Below are 21,621 nucleotides of genomic sequence, written 5' to 3' on the forward strand. Positions count from 1 at the left end.
CTCCAGAAGGAGGTAGCCCTGCTGACTCCTTGATTTTAGCCCAGTGAAAGCCATTTCAGACTTCTGATCTTCAGAACTGCGAGATAATAATGTGTTATTTTAAGCTGCCAAGTTCGTGGCAAATTGTCACAGTCGGAAATGAAACTAAAACAGAAAGTTACAGAGACAAGGTCAAGCGCTGGTGGGTTTTGGAGCTAGGACATCAAGTTGGGCCAGTAAATGTAGAGAAAGCAATATTGCCTACTCCAGGAAGCCTTCCTGACCTCCTCCTCCCACCTTAAACTATTGCAGAGGTCTCCTCTGGGACCCTACACCACCAGAGCCACCACTATTACTGCCTGGCAGCCCTTGGTTACCTGTCAGTTTCCCTGAGTCCCATGGAGACTTCTCCAGAAGGCAGGATCTTTAAGATGCATTGTTGCATCTCCAGTGCCTGCCACATTGTAAGTGTTCAAGTGTTTTTGTTTTTTGTTTTTTTTTTGTAAGATTTTATTTATTTATTCATGAGAGACACAGAGAGAGAGGCAGAGGGAGAAGCAGGCCCCATGCAGGGAGCCCGACGTGGGACTCGATCCCGGGGCTCCAGGATCACGCCCTGGGCCAAAGACAGGCACTAAACCACTGAACCACCCAGGGATCCCCAGTGTTCAAGTGTTTGATGACCAAATGACTAAGGCCCCGGAAGCTTAGAGATTCTGAAGAAAACAATAATACCCGGTGTTCATTGCGTGCTTACTGCACCAAGTGCTTTCTGTTCATTTACTTATTTATTTTTATTTATTTTTTTAAATTTTTATTTATTTATGATAGTCACAGAGAGAGAGGCAGAAACACAGGCAGAGGGAGAAGCAGGCTCCATGCACCGGGAGCCCGATGTGGGATTCGATCCCGGGTCTCCAGGATCGCGCCCTGGGCCAAAGGCAGGCGCCAAACTGCTGCGCCACCCAGGGATCCCTCATTTACTTATTTAATCCTCAAATCAATCCAATGAGCCAGGCGCCACTATGATCTCCATTACACAGAAGAGAGAAAAGACGTTCAGGGAAGGTAAGTATCATGCCCAGCCTGCCACAGGTCTGCCCAGCTCCGGGTCTATGCTCTAGACTTGTGCTATGCTCCACGTGGTTACTCGTATTTAAATTAATTGCAATTAAGTAAAATGTAAAATTGTGTTCCTTGGTCACACTTGGTTAACATTTCAAGCTCCCAACAGACACCCATGGCCAGTGGTTTCCATACCAAGCAGCACACATGTAGAACATGTCATGATCACAGAAAGTTCTATGGCACAGCATTGCTCTAAACCGCCAAGCTGCAGCCTGTCACTCTATCAAATAAAATATGGCATTTCAAATCCTTGATTGCCTCGAAAGAGATGAAAGCAGACTTGACGCTTCATCTTTCCAAGACAGGAGTGTGGAAAAGCTTGCGTCTCCTGGGTCTCGTGAGAGGTGGGGCGTCTTACTGGAATGTGCAGGGTAGATACAGGCGAACTCTCCCCCTTACCTGAATAGATCTGATAAGCACGGCGACGCCCACGGGGAGGGTTGTGTGGCTGGATTACAGCGAGGCCTCTTCCAGCTGACAGCTCTGTCCTTTAGAGGCCCTGCGAGGGTGGCCCTGGGCCTCATTCTTCTCTACTCTGATAAAGCAGGCCTCAAACATACCCTGTGTCTGCACAGATCCCATATCCTTGTGTTGTAGCCAGCCTACTAGAAGCTTCCAGAAGCACAGCATAAAGGAATACCACCACCACCACCACCACCACCACCAATAATAATAATAAAAGAACATTTTAGGGAGTGCCTCCCGTATACCAGGCACTGCTAAGAGCTGGCTTATAGGCATCATCTTAGCTAATCCTCGCAGGTAGATATTTATCCTCAATTCACAGATGACAGCTGAGACCTGGCAAAGCCAAGGTCACACACAGGAAGTGACAGAGCTGAAACATGAACTCTAAAATGTCTGAGAAGAGAAGACGTCTTGTGTGACGTCTGCACAGTCTGGGAAGTCTGTCCCCTAGATAGTTTCCCCTGGAAACTTCGCAAGAGGGAAGTGAGGGGAAGAGCCAGGGCTTAGCAAGCGTGTTGCCAGCCCTGAGTGTTCTCCAGCCAGACGCAGGCCTGTGGCCTTGGCTGCTTTCCCCCTGCGGAGGGAGCTGAGCTGTTGGGGCTGAGTGAGCCGCCAGCAGAGATCGTCCCACTCGCCCAGCGGCAGACATGGGGGGTGCTCCTAGGATCCGGGCCCCAGATGGCCGTCCACCCTCACTGTCTTCTCCAGAGGCCAGGACACACGGGTCCACCTGCGGGGGGAGGGATAGAGAGATTTCAGGGGACACCCCCCACCCCTCACCGACCCACTCTGACCAGAAGCTCTGCAGCAGGAGGGGAAAATCTCAGGATAGCAACACGGCCTGTGGTTTCTTGGGGGAAACCACAGAAGATTCAGCTTGGGATGGCAAAACCCACAATCCCCTCCACACTGGGTGTGGCCCAGGAGCACCTTGGCTGCCAGTACCTGGATCGGCACAAGACTCCACTGGCGGCATCTTCTTGTGGCCAGCAGCTGTCTGTCTCTGTAGCTCCTGGAAGGGCTGGTGGTGCTGTTGGCCCTGTGGAGGGGACCATTAGGGCGAGGGCGAGGGGGGGATACCGAGGAAGAAAGTTTCTCCTTGTGCCCGCAGCACACTCCCAGCATGATGCAGAGACATGGTTTCTTGGCTCGAAGAAGGTCCCAATCTGACCCAAGAGGCATGCCCCTTCCCTCAGGCCTCCCAATCTTTAGAAAGATCTTGAGCTCAAGCTCTGCTCCCATGAGGGAGACAGGGTACCTCCAGATGGAAGCAGAATTGAGAGGGAATCCAGGGGTCCTTTCTCAGACCTCACCTCCTTTGCAATTTCTGCCAGTGGGTCTCACCTCCCAAAGCAAACGCCTGGGCAGAGCGAGGCCCAGCCCCGAGGCCGGTAACGAGCCCTGGGTGCTTAGGCCTGTTGGAAGGCAAGGAAGGTGCAGCTATTTTCTGCATGACCTCGATTTCACTCGAATTGATCACCGTAATCTAACTTTATAACATGTCAACACTCTTCTCCCCAAGACTCCTTCCGCTCTGGCTGGGAACCCCGAATCCACTCTTCCGCAAGCAAACCCTGATGTACTTTCCGTCTCTTTAGGAGCCTTGCTCTGGATATTTCATGTAAGTGGCCTTACACACGGGCCCCTGGGGGCTCAGTGGTTGAGCGTCTGCCTTTGGCCCAGGGCGTGATCATGGGGTCCTGGGATCGAGTTCCACATCAGGTTCCCCGCAGGAGGCCTGCTTCTCCCTCTGCCCGTGTCTCTGCCTCTCTCTCTTTTTAAGATAAAATCTTAAAAAAAAATAATAAGTGGACTCACACAATATGTAACCTTCTGTGTCTTGGCTTCTTTCACTGGGCACAATGCTTTCAAGGTTCATCCATGTGCTAACACAGGTCAGTACTTCATGCCTTTTTCTGGCTGAATAATAGTCCACTGTATACGCCACATTTTGTTTATCCACTCCTCTGTGGGTGCACATTGGGGCTGATTCCACCTTTGAGCTATTATGAATGATGCTGCCATGGACATTTGTGTGCAAGTTTTTATTTAGACCTTTGTTTTCACTTCCCTCAGAAAGGAGTTCTGTTCTACAGGGGGAAAGATTATGGTGGTAGCAGGTTAGGGAAGTGGGACCAAGAAGTGTTTAAACCAAAGAAAAATCTATTTTTAAAGATTTTATTTATTTTTTCATGAGAGACACAGAAGGAGGCAGAGAGAGAAGCAGGCTCCCTGAGGGGAGCCCAATGCGGGACTCGATCCGGAGACCCCAGGACCATGACCTGAGCCAAAGGTACATGCTCAACCACTGAGGCACCCAGGTGCCTTCCCTCCCCAGATTTTAAGATAGGAGGGAGTGAATCCTGCAGAGAGGGGGAAATACTGCTAGAGAGGAAGGGGGGAGCCTGTCTGGAGCCCCATCCTCGGGAGGCGAGAGAGGTGGGCCCTGGTGCGTTGGCTACGACGACGAGTGCCAGCACTTCTCAGAGATGGAAGGGGAGGCACGTCTCTGGGAAGCGAGGAGGGGGGAGCTTCGGGAAGGCCACTTTTACTCCCAGGCCTTTCTTGGTTATCAAGTGTGACAACCAGGGACACTGTTTCTCCTCCTCCTTTCCCTGCCTCTCCTCTCGTTCTCTTTCTGCTCCAGTTGGCCTAACCACGGGAGAGCCTCAAAGTTCCTTTCCTGCTCGTAGACCCTTCTATCTCTCGGCCCCAGGATTTTCTCCATTCCCCTGGCTCTCTCCGACACAAAGACTCACTCCTCTTTCTCCCTCCGGGGGTGACCACCCCCCAAAGTGCCAGCCCCCATCCTCAACCTCCCTCAGTTCTCCATCAGGCCTCATGAAGTCCCCCGAACCCCAATGAAAACTAATTCCTGCTTCTCTATAGCTACTATGCCAGGCATTGCTCACCCCCTTGTTCGTGGATTCACTCATTCAGCAAACATTCATGGAGGCCTCTGCAGGTGGGTGCCAGGCACCGAGCTAAGTGCTCCATACTAGCTTGGAGTCAGTCCCACACCAAACCCTTGGATCAGTGTTTCCCCCTTCTCTCTTGGGCCCTCACCTCTTCCCGCCCCCCGCCCCGGGAGATCACCTGTGCATGTCTTCCTGGTGAGAGGCATAGGCTATGGAGAGAGACAGTCAGGGTTCAGTTCCTGGCTCTGCCAACCTATGTATCTTTGGGCAAGTTCTTAACTTCTCTGAGTCCTTGTTTCTTCGTGTCTAAAACGAAGATGATAATCTCGATTTCATAAGATCATTTTGAGGGTTAAATGTGAGAATGCGTTAAAGGGCTTGGCACAGTGCCCAGCATAGAGTGAGCATTCAACACGCATCAGCTGCTGTCATGACCATTGTCCCAATTATCATCATGTAACTCCTCTGATCAGCAACATTCAGTGACCCCTCCCTCTTTTCCAGTAAGGGAGCTCTGGTTCTCTGGCCTGCACTTGGAGGCTCATGACTTAGCCATGCAGACCCAGAGGCTCCTCAGCCCTCACCTGAGCTCTCTTCTGAGGTCAGCAGTGTTTTCTGTTCTTTCCAAACCTACCATCCTCCTCCTCACTCCCTTGACTTTACTTGGGGTCTGGGTTGTTGGCCCCTGGTGAAAATTCCAGGCTCTTCTTTCTCTTTCCAGTCCCTACCCCACCCCCTCAATGGCACCCCCCACCCATCCACCCACCCACATGAGTGGGTATTGACTGCTGGCCTGGTGGGGGAGGCTCTCCCAACCTCATGGTGGGTGAGTGCTTAGATGGGGCTTTTGTGTTCCTTTGTGTTTTCACAAGGACAGATGACAGCAGAAATGGGGATGAGTGGGTTGATCAGCTCTGCGTGTTGCTCCAAATAGGTCTTAGGGCAACTAAGGACTTAGTTAATAATGTAATAAAAGACATGTATATGGGGGCCCCTGGGTGGCTCAGGGGTTGAGCGTCTGCCTTCGGCTCTGGTCATGATCTCGAGGTCCTAGGATCGAGTCCCCTGCAGGGAGCCTGCTTCTCCCTCTGCCTGTGTCTCTGCCTCTCTCTCTGTGTCTCTCATGAATAAATAAATAAAATCTTTAAAAAAAAAAAGACATGTATATGTATGCAAGTTTTATGGCTGTGTCTCCTGCCAGCATTGCTGGAGGAAGAAGGAAACAAACATGCTTCCTTGTATGTTTGGATGTTTCCAGGAACATTTTTTCACTTCATTTCTATAATAACCCTGTGCAGTTGCTATTGTTCTCACTTTGCAGTGGAGAAACCGAGGCCCAGAAAGGTTAGGTGACTTTCCTAAGGATACACGGCCATCAACTCGTTACGTCATTAATTCAAACCCGGGCCTTTGGACACCAAGCACATTTGTGTTATATCACAGGGGACTCTGGAAGTGGGGGTAGGCATGGGGGTGGGCATGAGCATGTTCCACATGATCTGAGGTTTTCTGAAGCCTGCTGACTGATCTTGAGCAAGCTTATGAAAGGCAAATGACACCAGAAGCCTGTGCAGAAAACTCTACTCACTTCTTTCCTGATATTCCTGCAGGTGTGTTGGAAATACAGAATTCTTTTTTTTCTTTGTTTGTTTGTTTTTGGTGCAACTTTTTTTTTTTTTTTTGGTGGTGGTGGTGCAAAATGGTGGTTTTATTAAAGCATAAGGACAGGGCTCATGGGGAGGAAGAGCTGCTCAGAACTATAGAATTCTTAAAACTCTGTTACTTGTCGTGGCTGCCCCTAATGCCCAGGACAGAGCCCTTCCCAGCTACTTTCATCCCATGCTGAGACCTCTGCTTGCTTCATACCTCTGGGTGCCCAAGCTTCGAGGCTTTGGAAGACTGAGGAAGAGGATGCACCTCACTCCCTGAGATGGGAATCCTGAAAGGCCATCTTTTTTTTTTTTTTTTTAAGTTTTATTTATTCATGAGAGACACAGAGAGGCAGAGACACAGGCAGAGGGAGAAGCAGGCCCCATGCAGGGAGCCCAATGGGGGACTCGATCCCAGGTCTCCAGGACCACGACCTGGGCTGAAGGCTGATGCCCAACTGCTGAGCCACCCCGGGGGTCCCTTCCCTGGCTGGGGCCAGGCCATTTCCCAAACCACCATGTGGATGTGTAGCCGGGGAGCTGCGATTAAGGCCAGCACCCTCCAGCCTCGTTCTGGCCAGGGCCACAGTCTGCAGGCCTGCGGAGCTCACCCCCAAGCTGGTTTCCGGGCCCTTCTCGTGGCTGGCCGCCTCCCCGGCAGGCCTGTGGCAAGGACCCGGCGCCAGGGGGTACAGTGGGGGCTCGTGGATTGCCCCTTGCTGAGGCGAACTCCTGGGGAGGAGGCTCAGGGAGCTTCCCACCCCCCACGTACCTGCGTGGGCAGAGGGGAAGCGGCCGGAAGGGCTATGGCAGCTGTGACCCTGAGGCAGCCTGGAGCAGCTCCACTGAGCTCACCCCCACCTGCAGCACCCCCCCACCCCCAGCGCAGGAGGCTGGGCCCTGCCTCACTCTGTGGGCTCTGCAGCCCCGGGCTGGCTGGCGTTGGCACAGCAGCTACCATTAACAGTGCTCCCACATCTGCCCCCCACCCTCACCCCTAAGGTCTGAGAGTCAGATGCACTGCTTGGCTGCAGCCCTACTACCAAGACCTGGTTGCGGGGGATGTTGGGGTTTGGGAGAGGGTGTGCTCCTAGAGGCACATGTTGGGGCACCTCGGTTTGTTTCTGTGGTAGGTCCGCACAGAAGCCTCCAAATTCTTGAAGCCAGAAGTGTTCTAGGGTCCATTCCCCAGCTATTAGGTCACCAGTCTCCAGGGACTGGGCAATGCTGCCGCTTCCCATAAAACGAAGCTATAAACTATTGTTCTGCCCTCCTCTGGCTGTAGGCCCACAGCTCCCAGGGCTCGTGCCTCTCAAGGCCAAGGTCAGAGATCACCAGTGAGCTCAGCTGGGGAATCTCCGTGGTCTTCGCACGGCTACCTACCCCCTCTCCCCAGCCCGGGGCGGGGCGGGCCTGGGGGGAGGCTGGGGGTAAGGGATGAGCCTGAAGAGGTAGAGGCGATGCAGGGTGCTGGAAATCATTCCTCTCATTTTCAAACGGGGAAACTGAGGCTGAGCAGTAGAATGGCCTGCCGAACAGTCACAGTGAAGGCGGTAGCTGGTGCCGGATGACACCCACCAGCTCCTTAGTCTCACCCGCACCTCTAAGGTGCATAAATCATCACGCTCGTCTGCCAGGTGAGGAAACCCAGGCTCAGAGCTGCAGGTAACCCCCCAGCATCACACAGCACAAAAGGGGAACGTGGATTCCACTTCTGGCCAGCGGCGTCCCTCCCCTCTCCGGCTACCCTGGGGGCCACCATCCAAGTGTTTGAGAATGAATCTGCACCCTTGAGGGTCCAGGAACCACAGAGCCTCTTGGTTGAGGGTCCCCAGCAGGGAACACCAGATCGACAGTCAGAGGATGGACCCGAAGCCAGTCAGCTCTGGGTCCCTGCAAGTTATTTGCCGCCCTCAGCCTCACTCTGTTCATCCTTAAAGTGGGTCTAGTACTAGTGCTTATGTTACAGGTCGTTGTCGAGGTGAATGAGATCCCGCAGGGAAGGGCTCGGTGCCAGGCATACATTTTTGTGCTCTCAATCCTGGAGCTTTTATTGCTGCCATCCCGAGACCCAGGGCGTGGGCATCACCTCTCACCTGGTAACCCATCCTGTCCCATCCCCAGGGGTGACATTTCAGTTACAAGGAGTCTTGGCCACGGGGGATGGACCAAAGGTGAAGGACTTGACACTGACTTCCAGTGCACAAGTGTGAGTCGCTTGACCTCACGAGTGGCACAGGAGGAACAGGGACCTGGGTGTGCAGGGGGCCTTGTGGTCAGTTCTCTGACTGGGCCCCCCTTCTGGAGACTTCCTCAGGCTCCTCAGTCCTTCTGGAAGCTGGGAGGGCAACCTCAGGGAAGGTGGCCAGGCATCAACTGGCCAGCTGCACAGCGGCCTCCTCCTCCCTGCCCCTGAGTGAGGACGGGCCCCAGGGCAAGAGGGCAAGTGTCTCCTGGGGTCTGCTCTCCCTCTCATCTCTCTTCCTCCTCTGTCTCTCTTCTCAGCAGGTGCAAACTGTCGGAGGGGGTACGGTGGGGCACAGGGCTGGCATGGGGCAGGCCGGGGTCTCCAGGCTCATGGTCGAGGGGCCACCCAGGAGGGCGGCGGAGGGCTCGAGGCTCACCCATCCCCTTCCCGACACCGGCCTCCCCTTCTCTGGGCAGGCAATCTCCCGTCCTCCCACCTCTGCCAGAGTGAGGGAAGCCTAAGGAAAATCACCGGGCCTGAATGGGCCTGGGAATGACTCTCTGGGAGCGACAGCTGGTCCAGAAGAAGGCTCACTGCTTTCTCTCTTTTCACCCTTTGAACAGCCCTGTTCTAGTGGCAACATGCACAAGGGAATTATTACTACTATTATTATTATTATTATTATTTCCACTCGGAATATAATTATAGGAGCTCCCAAAGCACAGCCTCACACCCTTGGAGCTGCTGGGGAAGTCAGGTGTGTAATTAAAATCCGGAGTCACCCACCTCACCTCTTTCCCTCCTCTCTTCACTCCCCCTCCAGCCCAGCCCAGCCCAGCCAAGCCTGGCCCCCCAAAGACCTTCCTGGGACTTCTCTGGCTCTGGGCCCGTGAGATCATTTTGTCTCCCTCTCGACTCCCCATTGCCTCTGGAAGGCCTCCTTTTAGCATCTGAAGGAGAACCAGACAACGGGTACCTCCACTGGGTATAAACTCAGCAACCCCTGCGGTTGGAGCCCCCCAGAGCTGAGATCACTGGTCTGGAAGGGCTTTACTCTGGATTCTCAGCCTCAGGGGGTAGCCACGGACCAAAGCCAATGCCATGGACCAAAGCCAATGCTGCACAAGGCGGGGGAGGAACAGGGACCTGGGTGTGCAGGGGGGGGCCTTGTGGTCAGTTCTCTGACTGGGCCTCCCTTCTGGAGACTTCCTCAGGCTCCTCAGTCCTTCTGGAAGCTGAGAGGGCAACCTCAGGGAAGTTGGCCAGGCATCAAAAGGGCCCCGTGGCCTGCCTCTGGCTGGGAAGTGTGGCTGCAGCTCCTCTAAGAGTTACCCGGTGAGGAAGGAAGGTCGCTTGGTTACCAACTGGCTTCTTGGCCATTTGTTGTGGATGCGGTAAGTGGCACAAGGGCTGTCGAGATAAGGTGGCGGCGTCCCCACCCAGGGGCCCCACAGTAGAGATACCAGTTGTCTTGTTCTGCTTCTGGAGGTGATGACTCACGAGGGAAGGGAGGGAGCCTGCAGCCCTGTCTCTCTGTAGTAACACATCCCAGGAGTCCCTGCAGCCTGGCAAGGACCAGTAAGCCCAGTGCCTCCTGCCCTGCTTTTCAGGTGCTTCACTATTGGCCCAAATTCTTTTATGACAAAATCACTTGAGAGCTATGTCCTCCTAACTGCTCCCATGGAGTGGCCTGTGCTTCCGCTGAGTCAAGTCGCTCAGGGGATTCGGATCACCTATAGGGGAGAGAATGCCAATAGGGAGAGTCTTGAACGATGACCTGAGTAGCTAGGAAGGAAACTTGCTACTGGTTTTTAGCAAACAATCTCTTTGTCACCATTCAGAGAATCGCCAAAAGATGGGTAAGGACATAAGGTCTTTTTTTTTTTTTTTTTAAAGATTTTATTTATTTATTCATGAGAGACAGAGACACAGGCAGAGGGAGAAGCAGACTCCCTGCAAGGAGCCTGATGTGGGACTTGATCCCGGGACCCCGGGATCACACCCTGAGCTGAAGCCAGACGCTTAACCCGCTGAGCCACCCAGGCATCCCCAGGTGTGGGGGGACAGGCTTCCCCAGGAGCAGGCGACACAGTTGGGGGGCAGAGGAAGGGCATGGCCAAGCAGTAGGTGATGGCCCACAGCACTAGAACACTGCGTTCTCCCTGGAAGCCTCAGAGGAAGCTACTAAGAAGTGACATGTGGACCAGGCCTTCAAGGATGGGAAGTCCCCCAGGGGACAAGCCAAGGAGGACACTCTGGACCCAGGGAGGGTTGCAAAAAAATAAAAAATTAAAAATTAAAAAACCAGAACATCCAGTTAAACTTCAGATAAACAGTAAACAGTTTTTAGTACATGTCCCAAATACTGCATAAGACACACTTATACAAAAAAAAAAAACTGCTTGTTATTTATCTGAAATCTTTTTTTAAAATTTTATTTATTTATTTATTTAAAAATAACTTTATTTCTTTTATTTATGATAAGCACACAGTGAGAGAGAGAGGCAGAGACACAGGCAGAGGGAGAAGCAGGCTCCATGCACTGGGAGCCCGACGTGGGATTCGATCCCGGGTCTCCAGGATCACGCCCTGGGCCAAAGGCAAGCGCTAAACCGCTGCACCACCCAGGGATCCCTATTTACCTGAAATTTAAACTTACCTGAGCATCCTGAGTTTTGATTTGCTAAGTGTGGCAACAGGAGGAGCACAGACAGAAACTGTATTTGAGGGGACAAGGAGAGATTAGGCTGCTCTAGCCTCGAGTCCTTGGGCCATTGGCAGCCATGGTGACTTCGTTGGGTAGGTCCCAGCTTAGTTTAGGATTAGACCACCCAGCTGGGAGACCACCTAGCAGCAGAGAGCAGCACTCAGGCCACTGGCCGTAGCTGTCACTTCAGCCCTTTCTCCCAGGACCACCTCATCGCCAGATAGAGAAATCCAGTTTCAAGGATTCACAATTTCTCTTTTTCTTTCCCAAGCTTCTGTATCCAGCCTCTTCAGCTGGGTCAATATTCATTCACGCTATTCAGCAAGGACTCACTAGGAGCCAGTCCTGGGCTTGGTACTGGAGAGACAGTGGCACGTGGAACAGACCAGCTTTTTGCCACGTGGGATTTACAGCACAGACCGTTTAAGACCTTTTCTCATAGTCTACGTGCCGAGTGGAAGTAGATAGTAAAGTATGCACATGTCGACACACCAACTAAATTTCTCCTAGCCTCTTTTTTTTTTTTTTTTTTTTTTAAGATTTTCTTTATTTATTCATGAGAGACGCAGAGGGGCGGACGGGCAGAGACACAGGCAGAGGGAGAAGCAGGTTCCATGCAGGGATCCTGACATGGGACTCGATCCCAGGTCTTCAGGATCAGGCCCTGGGCTGAAGACACTGCTAAACCGCTGAGCCCCCTGGGCTGTCCTTTTTTTTAAAAAAAAAAAAAAAAAAAAAAAAAAAAAAACCTATTTCAGAGAAAGGAAATCTCTGAACCAGAGACCTCCCCTGGAATTCTTTTTTAATTTTTTTTTAAGATTTTATTTATTTATTCATGAGAGACACAGAGAGAGAGAGGCAGAGACACAGGCAGAGGGAGAAGCAGACTCCACGCAGGGAGCCTGACGTGGGACTCGATCCTGGGTCTCCAGGATCATGCCCTGGGCTGAAGTCAGCGCTAAACCACTGAGCCACCTGTGCTGCCCATTTTTTTTTGTTTTTTTTTTGTTTTTTTTTTTGTTTGTTTTTTTTGTTTTTTTAATTCTTAAGTCTTTCTGCTTTTCCAGCATGGAGCTGGAACAACTGAGTCTCAGAATTCCCCATCATTCCATCTCATTTGCTGGATTGGGAAACCCCTGTTAAAAGACATAGAAGAAAGGAAGCTGTCCCAGCTTCCAAATGCTAGTCTGATGAGGGACACGGAGTATATACTATAAACAAACACCCTCCACCCCCCCGCGCAAAACCACCACTAAATACAAGTATTTAGTTTGGAACACAAATCAGTAACAACGGTAGCGGGTAGCGTTATTTCCATCAAGGCGGATAATGGCCTCCCGGTGTTAGGCAAGGACTGTGCACTGAGCACTTCCCGTGCATCATTCCATTTTAGTCTATGCCCCAGAACAGTCTGGTAGGCTCCATACTATTCTTAGCCCCAAGGGACAGTTGAAGAAATGACAGCCCAGACGGAGTGGGTAATTTGCCCAGGTTCCAACTAGCAAGTGGCAGAGCCAGGTCTGAAGATGGGACTTCAAAACCACAGACCTCACAAACTTAACCACAACGTTAAAGACCTGGAGAGGTGGTTTGTGCCTCTGAAATCTGGAATTGCCTATTAGTAAAAGCCAATGTGCGTGCATTTTCATAAGTAGGTTTGCTTCCACACCAAGGAACTGGTCTGAGCCAACACTTTCACTGGCTAAGGACAGTAGGTGAGCCAAGAGACTTTAATGAGGTAAATCGTCTCAAGGGTGGAAATGCAAACCTTCTCTCATTGTTCATTCCTCCCCTGGACAATCACTGGATGGAACCATCAGCATCCCAGTACCTGAGAACCTATTAGAAATGCAAATTTTCTGGCCCATCAACAACTTCCACTGAATCAGAAACTCTAAGAGTAGGCCCAGCATCTGGGTTTAACAAGTCCTTCAGGTTGTTCTGATGCTCCTTTAAGTCTGAAAATCACTATTCTAAAAGGACTTCCACTCTCCAGCAGCTGCCAAGTTTCTAGAGCCTTTGCTCTATTGATGAAGGAGGAGGGAGGCCCTAAGGAGCCAGTCGCTGGGACCAGGGCTCACTGGGCCTAGCACCTGGCACATGATGGATACCTAATGAATACATTTGGATAAATGAATAAGTGGCACCCAGGGTTCCCATCTCTGTTACCGTGTCAGGAGGCGCTTGGATAATCCCTTGCCTGGACTGCAATATTGGGCAGACCGAAGGCACCCTGAAGAGAGCAGAACATTTTACTTCCACTTATTTCTCAGGAGGAGGAACAGAGACAGTGCGAGGGGCTCAACATGCTTCTGACCTTTGGACTTTTGAGCAGGAGGCATCCAGAGAGTTAAAAGTTACCACAGGGATAGCTGGCTTATCTGGTGTTGTGCTGATAAACCAACTCTCTGAGAAGAAAGCTCTGGCTTACAGCATTTGCTGATTCCCAGGATGTAAATACCTCCACCGTGGCCCATGGATACCCAGTTGGCTCTCAGGGCCTGCTCCTGCAGATCACTGGCTCTAGCTACTTGTTTAAAACCGTAAGACTACTACTTATTTTGAAAGTATAAAAGTAATGCATACATTTAAATATCTGCTCAAAACTCCAAAGGTCAGAAGCTCACAACAGTTTCTAGTTTTAGTTCCATGGCCCCAAAGAGTGAGCGTAAACCAGCATGCATTGGTTATCATCTCCAGTGTCCACTGATGCCCTGGCTTGACAGACCAGGAATCTAGCTCGTCTCTAGCACCTTCCACACCCTGCCACCCCCACCCCCACTTGGTTATTTTCATGATATTTCGCAATTCTTCCATTGGTTGCCTTTATGTCTTCAAGTAATAGTAGCAGGCACTTGTCTGGTGTTTGTTCTTAGAACAGGTGCTATTAGAGCCACTTGAGACGTATTAATGGTTGAATCTTCACCACAGCCCTCTGAGGTAGGTTCTATTTTCATTCCCATTTTATGGATGAGAAAATTGAGGCACAGAGAGGTTAAGTAACTCGCCCAAGCTAGTAAAAGGCAGAGATGGGATTCAAGCCCAGACAGGGCGGCTCCAGTGTCCATGCTTTTAAACCTTTCAGAGAAAGGTCATATAAAGTTACTTAGCATGGTGGGCCAGCTGCAGGTGGGACAACTCTAGGCACACAGATATATCAGCAAGCCATAGACTGTTTGCTTTTGTTGCCCTTAGAAAAAGCAAGCCAGGGGAAGAGTGCTCCTGCCCTCAGGTAGACTGGGCTGGAATGATCCAGGGCCCTGCCCACCGTTAGAAATAGGGCAAGTGGGAGTTCCTGAAGGCCTATGGTCAAAATATCATTTATATTTGCATATGAAGTCTCCAGGGAACTTCATGAAGCTGTGTCTACGGATGTGGACTCTGTCCCACCCATTCATCCTGTGGGCCCTTCCAAACTGGAAGGTTTGAATCCTTTTTCAATTCGGGCAAAATTTCTTCTCTTAGTTCTTTGATAATTTTTTCCTCTTTCATTTCTCTCTTGGAGGTTCGGATTCTCAGGTTGATTCTCTATCTCGATTTCTTCTTGGTTTATATTCTGGAAGATCGGTTCAGCGTTTTCCTCTTATATTCAGTATATTATTTTAGCAATCACAGTTTTAATTTCCAGGAACCGTTCTTCCTCTTGAATTGTTCATTTTCCACACGAACCTATTTTTGGTTTATAGATGCAATCTATATCTTCTCAGATCACTCTGAAGTTATAAATCAGAATTATCTTAGAGTTCCCTGAATTAGCTCCGTTTCCTTTGGGGCCTGTTGTTCTGGTTTCTTATCTTGATTTTTCTACTTCCTGGTCTCTCTGTTCTTGGAAGTCAGCTCCCATTCAGCAACCATGGCACTGAGCCCCTTCTCTGTGCCTCTGTGTGAGACACCAGGCCTGGGGGCCGTGGGAATATGACGGCAAGTGCCTGCCCTCGTGGAGCCTCCCATTTCATAATACACAGAGACAGAGTCATGAGAGATCAGATTCCCCAAGCATTGGACCATCCCATGTTTAATGTTTTGGTCTCTTGTCTGCCGGCCCCACTAGACTGTGATCAGGGGCTCACGCTTTATATATTTATCCCAAAGAGGTCCTTGGTAAAAGTTTGATACATCTTGGTTGAATGAAACTAAATTGTTATTGCTGCTATATTTACACACACACACACACACACACACACACACACACACAGGAATGCTGCTGAGATGTGCCAGGGGCTTCTGGAAGAGTGGGTAGACCAGAACCAAAAGGCATTTCTCTGTAAGGTTTTGCAGAGGCATGAAGATCAGAGTACCTCCAAGCCCGGTGCCACCTCACCAAGCCCGCTCACCCATCCACTGACTTCCTGAATAAACACCAGAGCCACCGTCGCCCCTTCTCTTTCCAGAAGCTACAAACTCTCACTCTCGCCTGCAGTTTCTGAGCATCCAACCGTCTGCCACCTAACGCCTGAAACCCTGCAGTTGTATCAGCATCATCCTTAGGAGGCAGGGCCAGGCGTTCTCGGCTGCCTGCCTTCCTCTCCCTGCCCTCCTGGGGACTCGGGCAGCTCCCTGCACAGGACAACGGGCCACAGGTCCAGGGTCTCGGGTCATTTGCTCGTGCGTGCATTCCTTCAGTTGGCCATTAACCCTTTCTTAAGGAAACCTTCTATATCAGACTTAGGGCTGGCCTCCAGAAATGTAAAAACCAAAAAAAGATATGATGCCCTCCTTACAGGTTCCAGGAGCTCACTGTCTAGAAGACTGAAGCACTTGACATTTTTCCAGGGGTGAGCAGCATGACTCTGCCTGCCTTGCCTGCCCCAGGCTCCTTCAATTTTCACTGAATTTAACCTCTGCTCCCCCTGCCTCCACACTAGGCTTCGACCTCTTTAAGTAGGTAGGTTCGAGAGACAGGCGTTGGTTGAATGAATGAATGAGGGGAACAGGCCTCGCATGGTGGGCACGGGTCCAGCTTCTTCACCCCCAGGGGACACATTGGTGACCCCCTAAGTATCATGGAATCCCACGGAGACCCGGGGGCAAGCAGAGACCAAAGGGCCTGCAGCCTCCTCCCTGCAGCACCCACCCTGGGGGAGGAGCTGACTCTCGGGCCCAGGCGCCAGCGGGGAGGGCTGTGCTCGTTAAAACCCGGATCAAAGAGAACCGAGAAATGCCTGAGTCTCATTAACAAAGGGCCCAGACGGCCTGGCCCAGGGAGCAGGAGAGAGAGGAGGCTGGGGACGGGGAGGCTCAGGGTGCAAGGAGTCGCTTCTAATGAGCTTCAGGGTTAAAGAGAGAGAGAGAGACACATGCTAGGATTAGGGCCAGGGCCTGGACCTCGCACTGATGCCTGTTCTGAGCTGCGGCTGTGGTCTGCCCAGAGGAGGAGGCCCGGAGGAGGCCGGGGCTTCCTGGGGCATCCTGCCAGGCGTGGTCACAGAGCCAAGCTCAGCTGTGAAGCTGCGGCCCAGGACAGGATGACAGCGAACGCTGGAATTCCCAGTCTGCCCGCCCTCCCCTGTCACAGGTCGTGCCCTTTGCTCCCCAGATAGTGGGGATGGTTTCTCTCTGAGGAGCCAGCGGCCTCCTCTCCTGGCTCGGTGCAGCGGGGCTGGGCTGCTGCTGCGAGGCTGGGAGCTCAGGCCAGGAATCCAGAAGCGGGGCCTTCTTCCTCCAGGATGTATGAGAGGGCTGCGGGGAGCCCCCCACTGCTGGGAGGAACCTGAGGGCCCATTGAGCCTGCTGAGCAGAAGCCTCCCCTCCCGAGTCCCAGGGCTGCTCGGGCAAGAGCACAGGCAGGTGGGAACAGTGGGAGGATAGGAGAGGGTGCAGGTCCAGCTCTGGGGGTGCTCAAGGCTAGGACCCCAGCCCTGCAGGTGCTCAGGGACCGGTTAAGATATAGGAGTTCTGTTTGTAGGACCAAGGCTGCTGGCTTGTGCAGTGTGGCCTGGGCCAAGGGGCATGGCAGGAAGGAGATCGGCTGCTGGGGTGGATGGGTGGCCCAGGGCAGAGGCTGGGATCCAGAGGCCTGGCTAGAACAAAGGTTACAAAGCCCTTCATGGGAGGCTCTTGGGAGGCCCACAGAGGGCAGATGGGTAAGATTCCTGGGGCTCCTTGAAAAGCTTCTTGAGGTCTGTTTGCAAAACACCTGATAATTTGGGTCTCTGGCTCATCAGGCTGGAAAGTGATCTACCTGGCTCAGGGTTAGGCACGAGGGCAGCAAGGACCAGAGTGGAGATGAGGAGATTGCTCCCCAGACACTCAGACTCCCAGTCCTTGTGATGGAAAGAAAAAGAGAACTGTCTTCAAGGAAAGAGCAGTGAGTTGGGATTTCTTTGCATTTGCATGTTTTTCATACTCCCCCAAGAGGTCAGCTTTTCCCCTTCCCGAGCTCTGTCTCCCTGTCGCCCACCGTCCCACGTAGCCTTGTCCACACTGGGGACCGCAGGGGTGTCCAACACGACCTGAGCTCCCGGGGCAGGAGGGACAGAGTTGTCCAGTCCTGGAAACAGCAAGGGATGAGGTCCTGCGGAGCCTCCAGACACCTGCCCTGGGTGTCTGAGTGAATGTGTGTGTATAGGTGTGGGAGTGTGAGAGCGTGATCATGTGTCCGTGTCTGCGATGTGTGTGCATGACAGCAAGTGAGCTACTGTGTGATGCTGCAAGCCCATGTGTACTGCGTGTGTGGTGTGCATGATGGGGTATGCATGTGGTGGATGTGAGCACGTGGGGCGGCTCCCCAGCCTGCCAGGCCCTGCACTCCCTCCCAGGGACCCTTTGAGTTGATCATGGCGCCCTCCTGGAGCCATGGTTGGTGGATGGAGAGATCAGGATTCCAGGTCTAGCACGGGGCTCCTGGAGTGCTTTCCCCAATTCTCTGGAGAGAGAATCCTTTCTGGTTAACCAGACCGATGGCTTCCAGCCTTTGTCTCCCTCACTTGACCCATCCCATGAGTGTGTATGTGCCGGCAAGTGTACACAAGCACACCGTGTGGTCACTGCACATGGGCCTTGGGGGACTCCACAGGGCTGACCCCACGTGCACACATCTTGCTGTGGGCACGGGTGGCCTCTGTCTCTAGATGAATATGTTCCCATCCACTGTGAGAATATGGGACATGGCTTTTGAGCCTTTGTCTGGAGCCTCGCTCCAACCAGCACACTGGACAGTGGGTAGGAAGTTACCTTAAATCTGAGGTTGTGTGTCACCCTCTTAAGAAATGAGCCCACTGCCCCGGTCACTGATGTCTCTGCTTCTCTTAGCTCCATGTGGGGTATGTTTGGGCTCTGGGGATGAAGATGGTTGGCCTACCTTCATACGTGCCAGCGATCTCCATCCCCAGAGCCCCTGACCAGCTGTTCTTCCTTTTATTTATTTTCCAGCCAGGGGCTCCCACATCCCAGAGTCTGGGTGGGCTGGCAAGATCCGGGAAGGTCTTGAGCCTTGGTGGACCTGAAGGCTGGATCTCTGGCAGGAGAATGGAATCCCCGGTGGATTCAGGCAAAACAGAAGGATCTCACTGGGAGTGGGTATGCTTTGGTACTGAAATAAACTCTCAGCCCTGTGAGTCGATGGAGCCTCTGCTCAACCCCAGTGACCACATGTGGCAGAAATTAAGAGCTCAGCCTCTGGAGTCAGATTTGAGTTCAATCCTCTATCACTCGTCATGTTGCGAGACCTTAAGTTACTTCATCCTCTGAGCCTCAGTCTCTTCTTCTGTAAAATGGGAACCTCTTACATCACAGATGTGTTGTAGATAGTCCATCTTCAGAAGGCCCTAACAGTTGGGTGATAGAGAAGACCAGTGATTTGTGGGGACTGGTGAGGAGAGGGGCCTCTGCATCTGGAAGGCTCTAGGTAACAGAACATTCCCCATGTCCTCTCCATGGCCCCACCCCAAACACGCAGGCTGGGATGTCAGAGCCAGGAGGATCTTGGAGGCCTTTCAAGGTGGTCAGCTTCTCAGCACTGGGCTGGGACTGGAGTCCTGCCTTCCTGACTTGGTGGCACTCGTTCTGGGGAACACAACAGTGATTAGAGTATGACCAACAGATCTGGAGTCCATCAGGTCTGGCTTCAAATCCCAGCTCTACCATTCAGTCACCTTACCTCTCCAATCCTGTCCTTTCACCCCTAAAATTAAATTAATATTCATCCACACCTTGGGGTTGTGCCAACCAATACAGCAGTCACTTGGGGTAGCTATGGAAATTTAATAAAAATTGAAATAAATAAAATTCATGTTCTCAGTTGCACAAGCCACATTTCAGATGCTCAGCAGCCACACGTGGCTAGCGGGCACGGTCCTGGACAGTGAAGACACAGATTGTGGTGAGTGGCTAAGTGCTGCCTTGGTGGCTTGTTGTAAAACGTAAATGAGACGATGCAGATGAAGTACGTACCTTAGAGCCTGGCTCTGAAGAAAAGATGACAGCTGTCACTGTTATTTTTTTATTTTCTATTTTTCTGAAGATCCGTTTATTTGAGAGAGAGAGAGAGTCGGGTAGAGGGGCAGAGAGAGAAGCTCAAGCAGACTGCAAGCCGGGCACAGGGTCTGACGTGGGGCTCGATCCTACTACGACCCTGAGATCACAGCCCTAGCTGAAACCAAGAGTCAGACACTTAACTAACTGAGCCCCCCAGGTGCCCGCAGCTGTCGCTGTTATTATCAGAGCCTCTGGAGTGGTCTTGCTCTCACCAAGGGTGACCTACAGGCCAGGGTGTTCCTTGGGACCAAGATGCTGGCCACAGTCTGGAAACACCACAGAATGTGAGCATAGAGGAGTAACCACCTACACATCTTGAGCCACCCTCTGACGGTGGGGACAAATCATTCAAGCTCTGTACTTCACTGACAAGGAAACTGAGGCCCTGAGAGGTGACATGACTTCCCCAAAGTCCCCTGACAGAGCTGAGGCCAGAGTACTGTTTCCTGACTGCTCACCCAGTGAGCCTTGCCACCTGCCCTCATTCGAGGGCACTCCGAGCCCTCGGAGAATTGTCTGGTGGCTTCGTAAAAACTCAGATTTGCAGGCCCCACCTCAGGACGTGGCCTGAGGTCCGCTTTCTTACCAAGAGCTCCAGATGCTTTTGATCCTTAGCAAGTTTGGAGGCACTGGGCCCGGAGATCAGAGTCTGACTGGCTCAGGCCCCTGGTGGGGTAAACATGGCAGGGCCCGGGAGCAGTGACCTCCTCCACCCCTCACACTCCCCTGGATTGGTCTCCCCAGCGTAGCCCTTCTTTCCCCTTCCCTAACACACATCAGAAATTCTCAGGTGCCCTGGGAAAGGTGAGCAAGTGGAGACCTTTCGGCCTATTCCCATTGGACGAGCCGGGGCAGCCGCTCTGGCCAAGGTGGCCCACACTGCAGCTTGAGGAGGCCTAGAAAGGGCTCAGGCTGCCATAGCGGGGTGCTCCTTAGGGACCCTTTTTGGCCTGAGCACCTTGACTTTGCCTCAGGCGGGTTGGCCCAGGAGGGAGCGAGCCCGTCACTCCAGCCCCGGCTGCCAAGAGCAGCCCCGACAAGATGGCTGCTGGCCAGCCCGTCAGTGTTGTTTGGCTCAGGGGGACTGCTCTCTCCAACAGGAAGGCTTTAATCTCCACAGTGGTAATCACGAGTTGAGAGGGACCAGCTTCCCATTCCAGGGAGCTCAGTGGGATTGTGCAACACAGCCCTTTGCAAGGAGAGCCCCCTTTCATCTGAGCACACCAAGTGTCTTGTTATCCATGTGGCCTGGGAACAGAGCGAGCACTTGTCGGCATCTGTTCCCTGTGTACGTGCAGTTTAGCTGTGGCTCTGGGAATTGATGAGCAAAACAGGATTTGGGCGGGGGAGAGGTGCTTAGGCTGGGGGGTGCGGGGTGTGTATCTGGATGGCCCATAATCATCTGGGGTGGGCACTTTCTAGAATGTCTCCCTCCTCTCCACAACTAGCTTCAGACACTCCACATGCCAGTGGGGGAACCTCCCAAGAAAGGAGGCCCCCTTGGGATGGGGAAGAGCTGTGTCTCCTTCTTCCTCCGTTCAGGGCTCAGTAGGTCTCCACAGGGGGCTCTTTGCAGGCCTCAGCCCCTCTGTCTCTTCCCCCCAAAGGAGACTCTCATCTGGCTGAAGCTGAGGAGAAGGGAGGTCAGGCTCGGGGGGCTCGGACACCTGCTCCCCGGAGAAACTGACCCGGAGCATAGTATACGGTTAAATGACCCCTGGAGCTATAGTCACTCACTCATTCACTCACTCACTCATGTATTCACTCAACGCACCTTTAACCAAGGGCTGCTGACGTGTTCTGGCCTCCGGGAAAGAGCTGCACACAAGACACAGAGCCCTTGCTCTGTGGAGTTTATATTCTTGAGAGGGAGGCTGAGATTGGAAATAAATACACAGGTTAATACCTAATCAAGAGAAGGGCTATGAAAACTGAAGACAGAGCGAGGACAAGGGGAGGAAGGATAATTTCTGATTGGGCGGTTGGGGCACTGGGCCCAGGAAGCATCATCTTCTTCTACCTCTAGCCTGGTGTTAAAAACGTCCTGGATGCCCTCACTGCTCTCAGACACCAGAGGTTAAAATACCCGTCGAGGGGGTCCCTGGGTGG

The sequence above is a fragment of the Vulpes lagopus genome, chromosome 1 (assembly GCF_018345385.1).
Source record: "Vulpes lagopus strain Blue_001 chromosome 1, ASM1834538v1, whole genome shotgun sequence".
In the NCBI taxonomy this organism is placed as follows: domain Eukaryota; kingdom Metazoa; phylum Chordata; class Mammalia; order Carnivora; family Canidae; genus Vulpes; species Vulpes lagopus.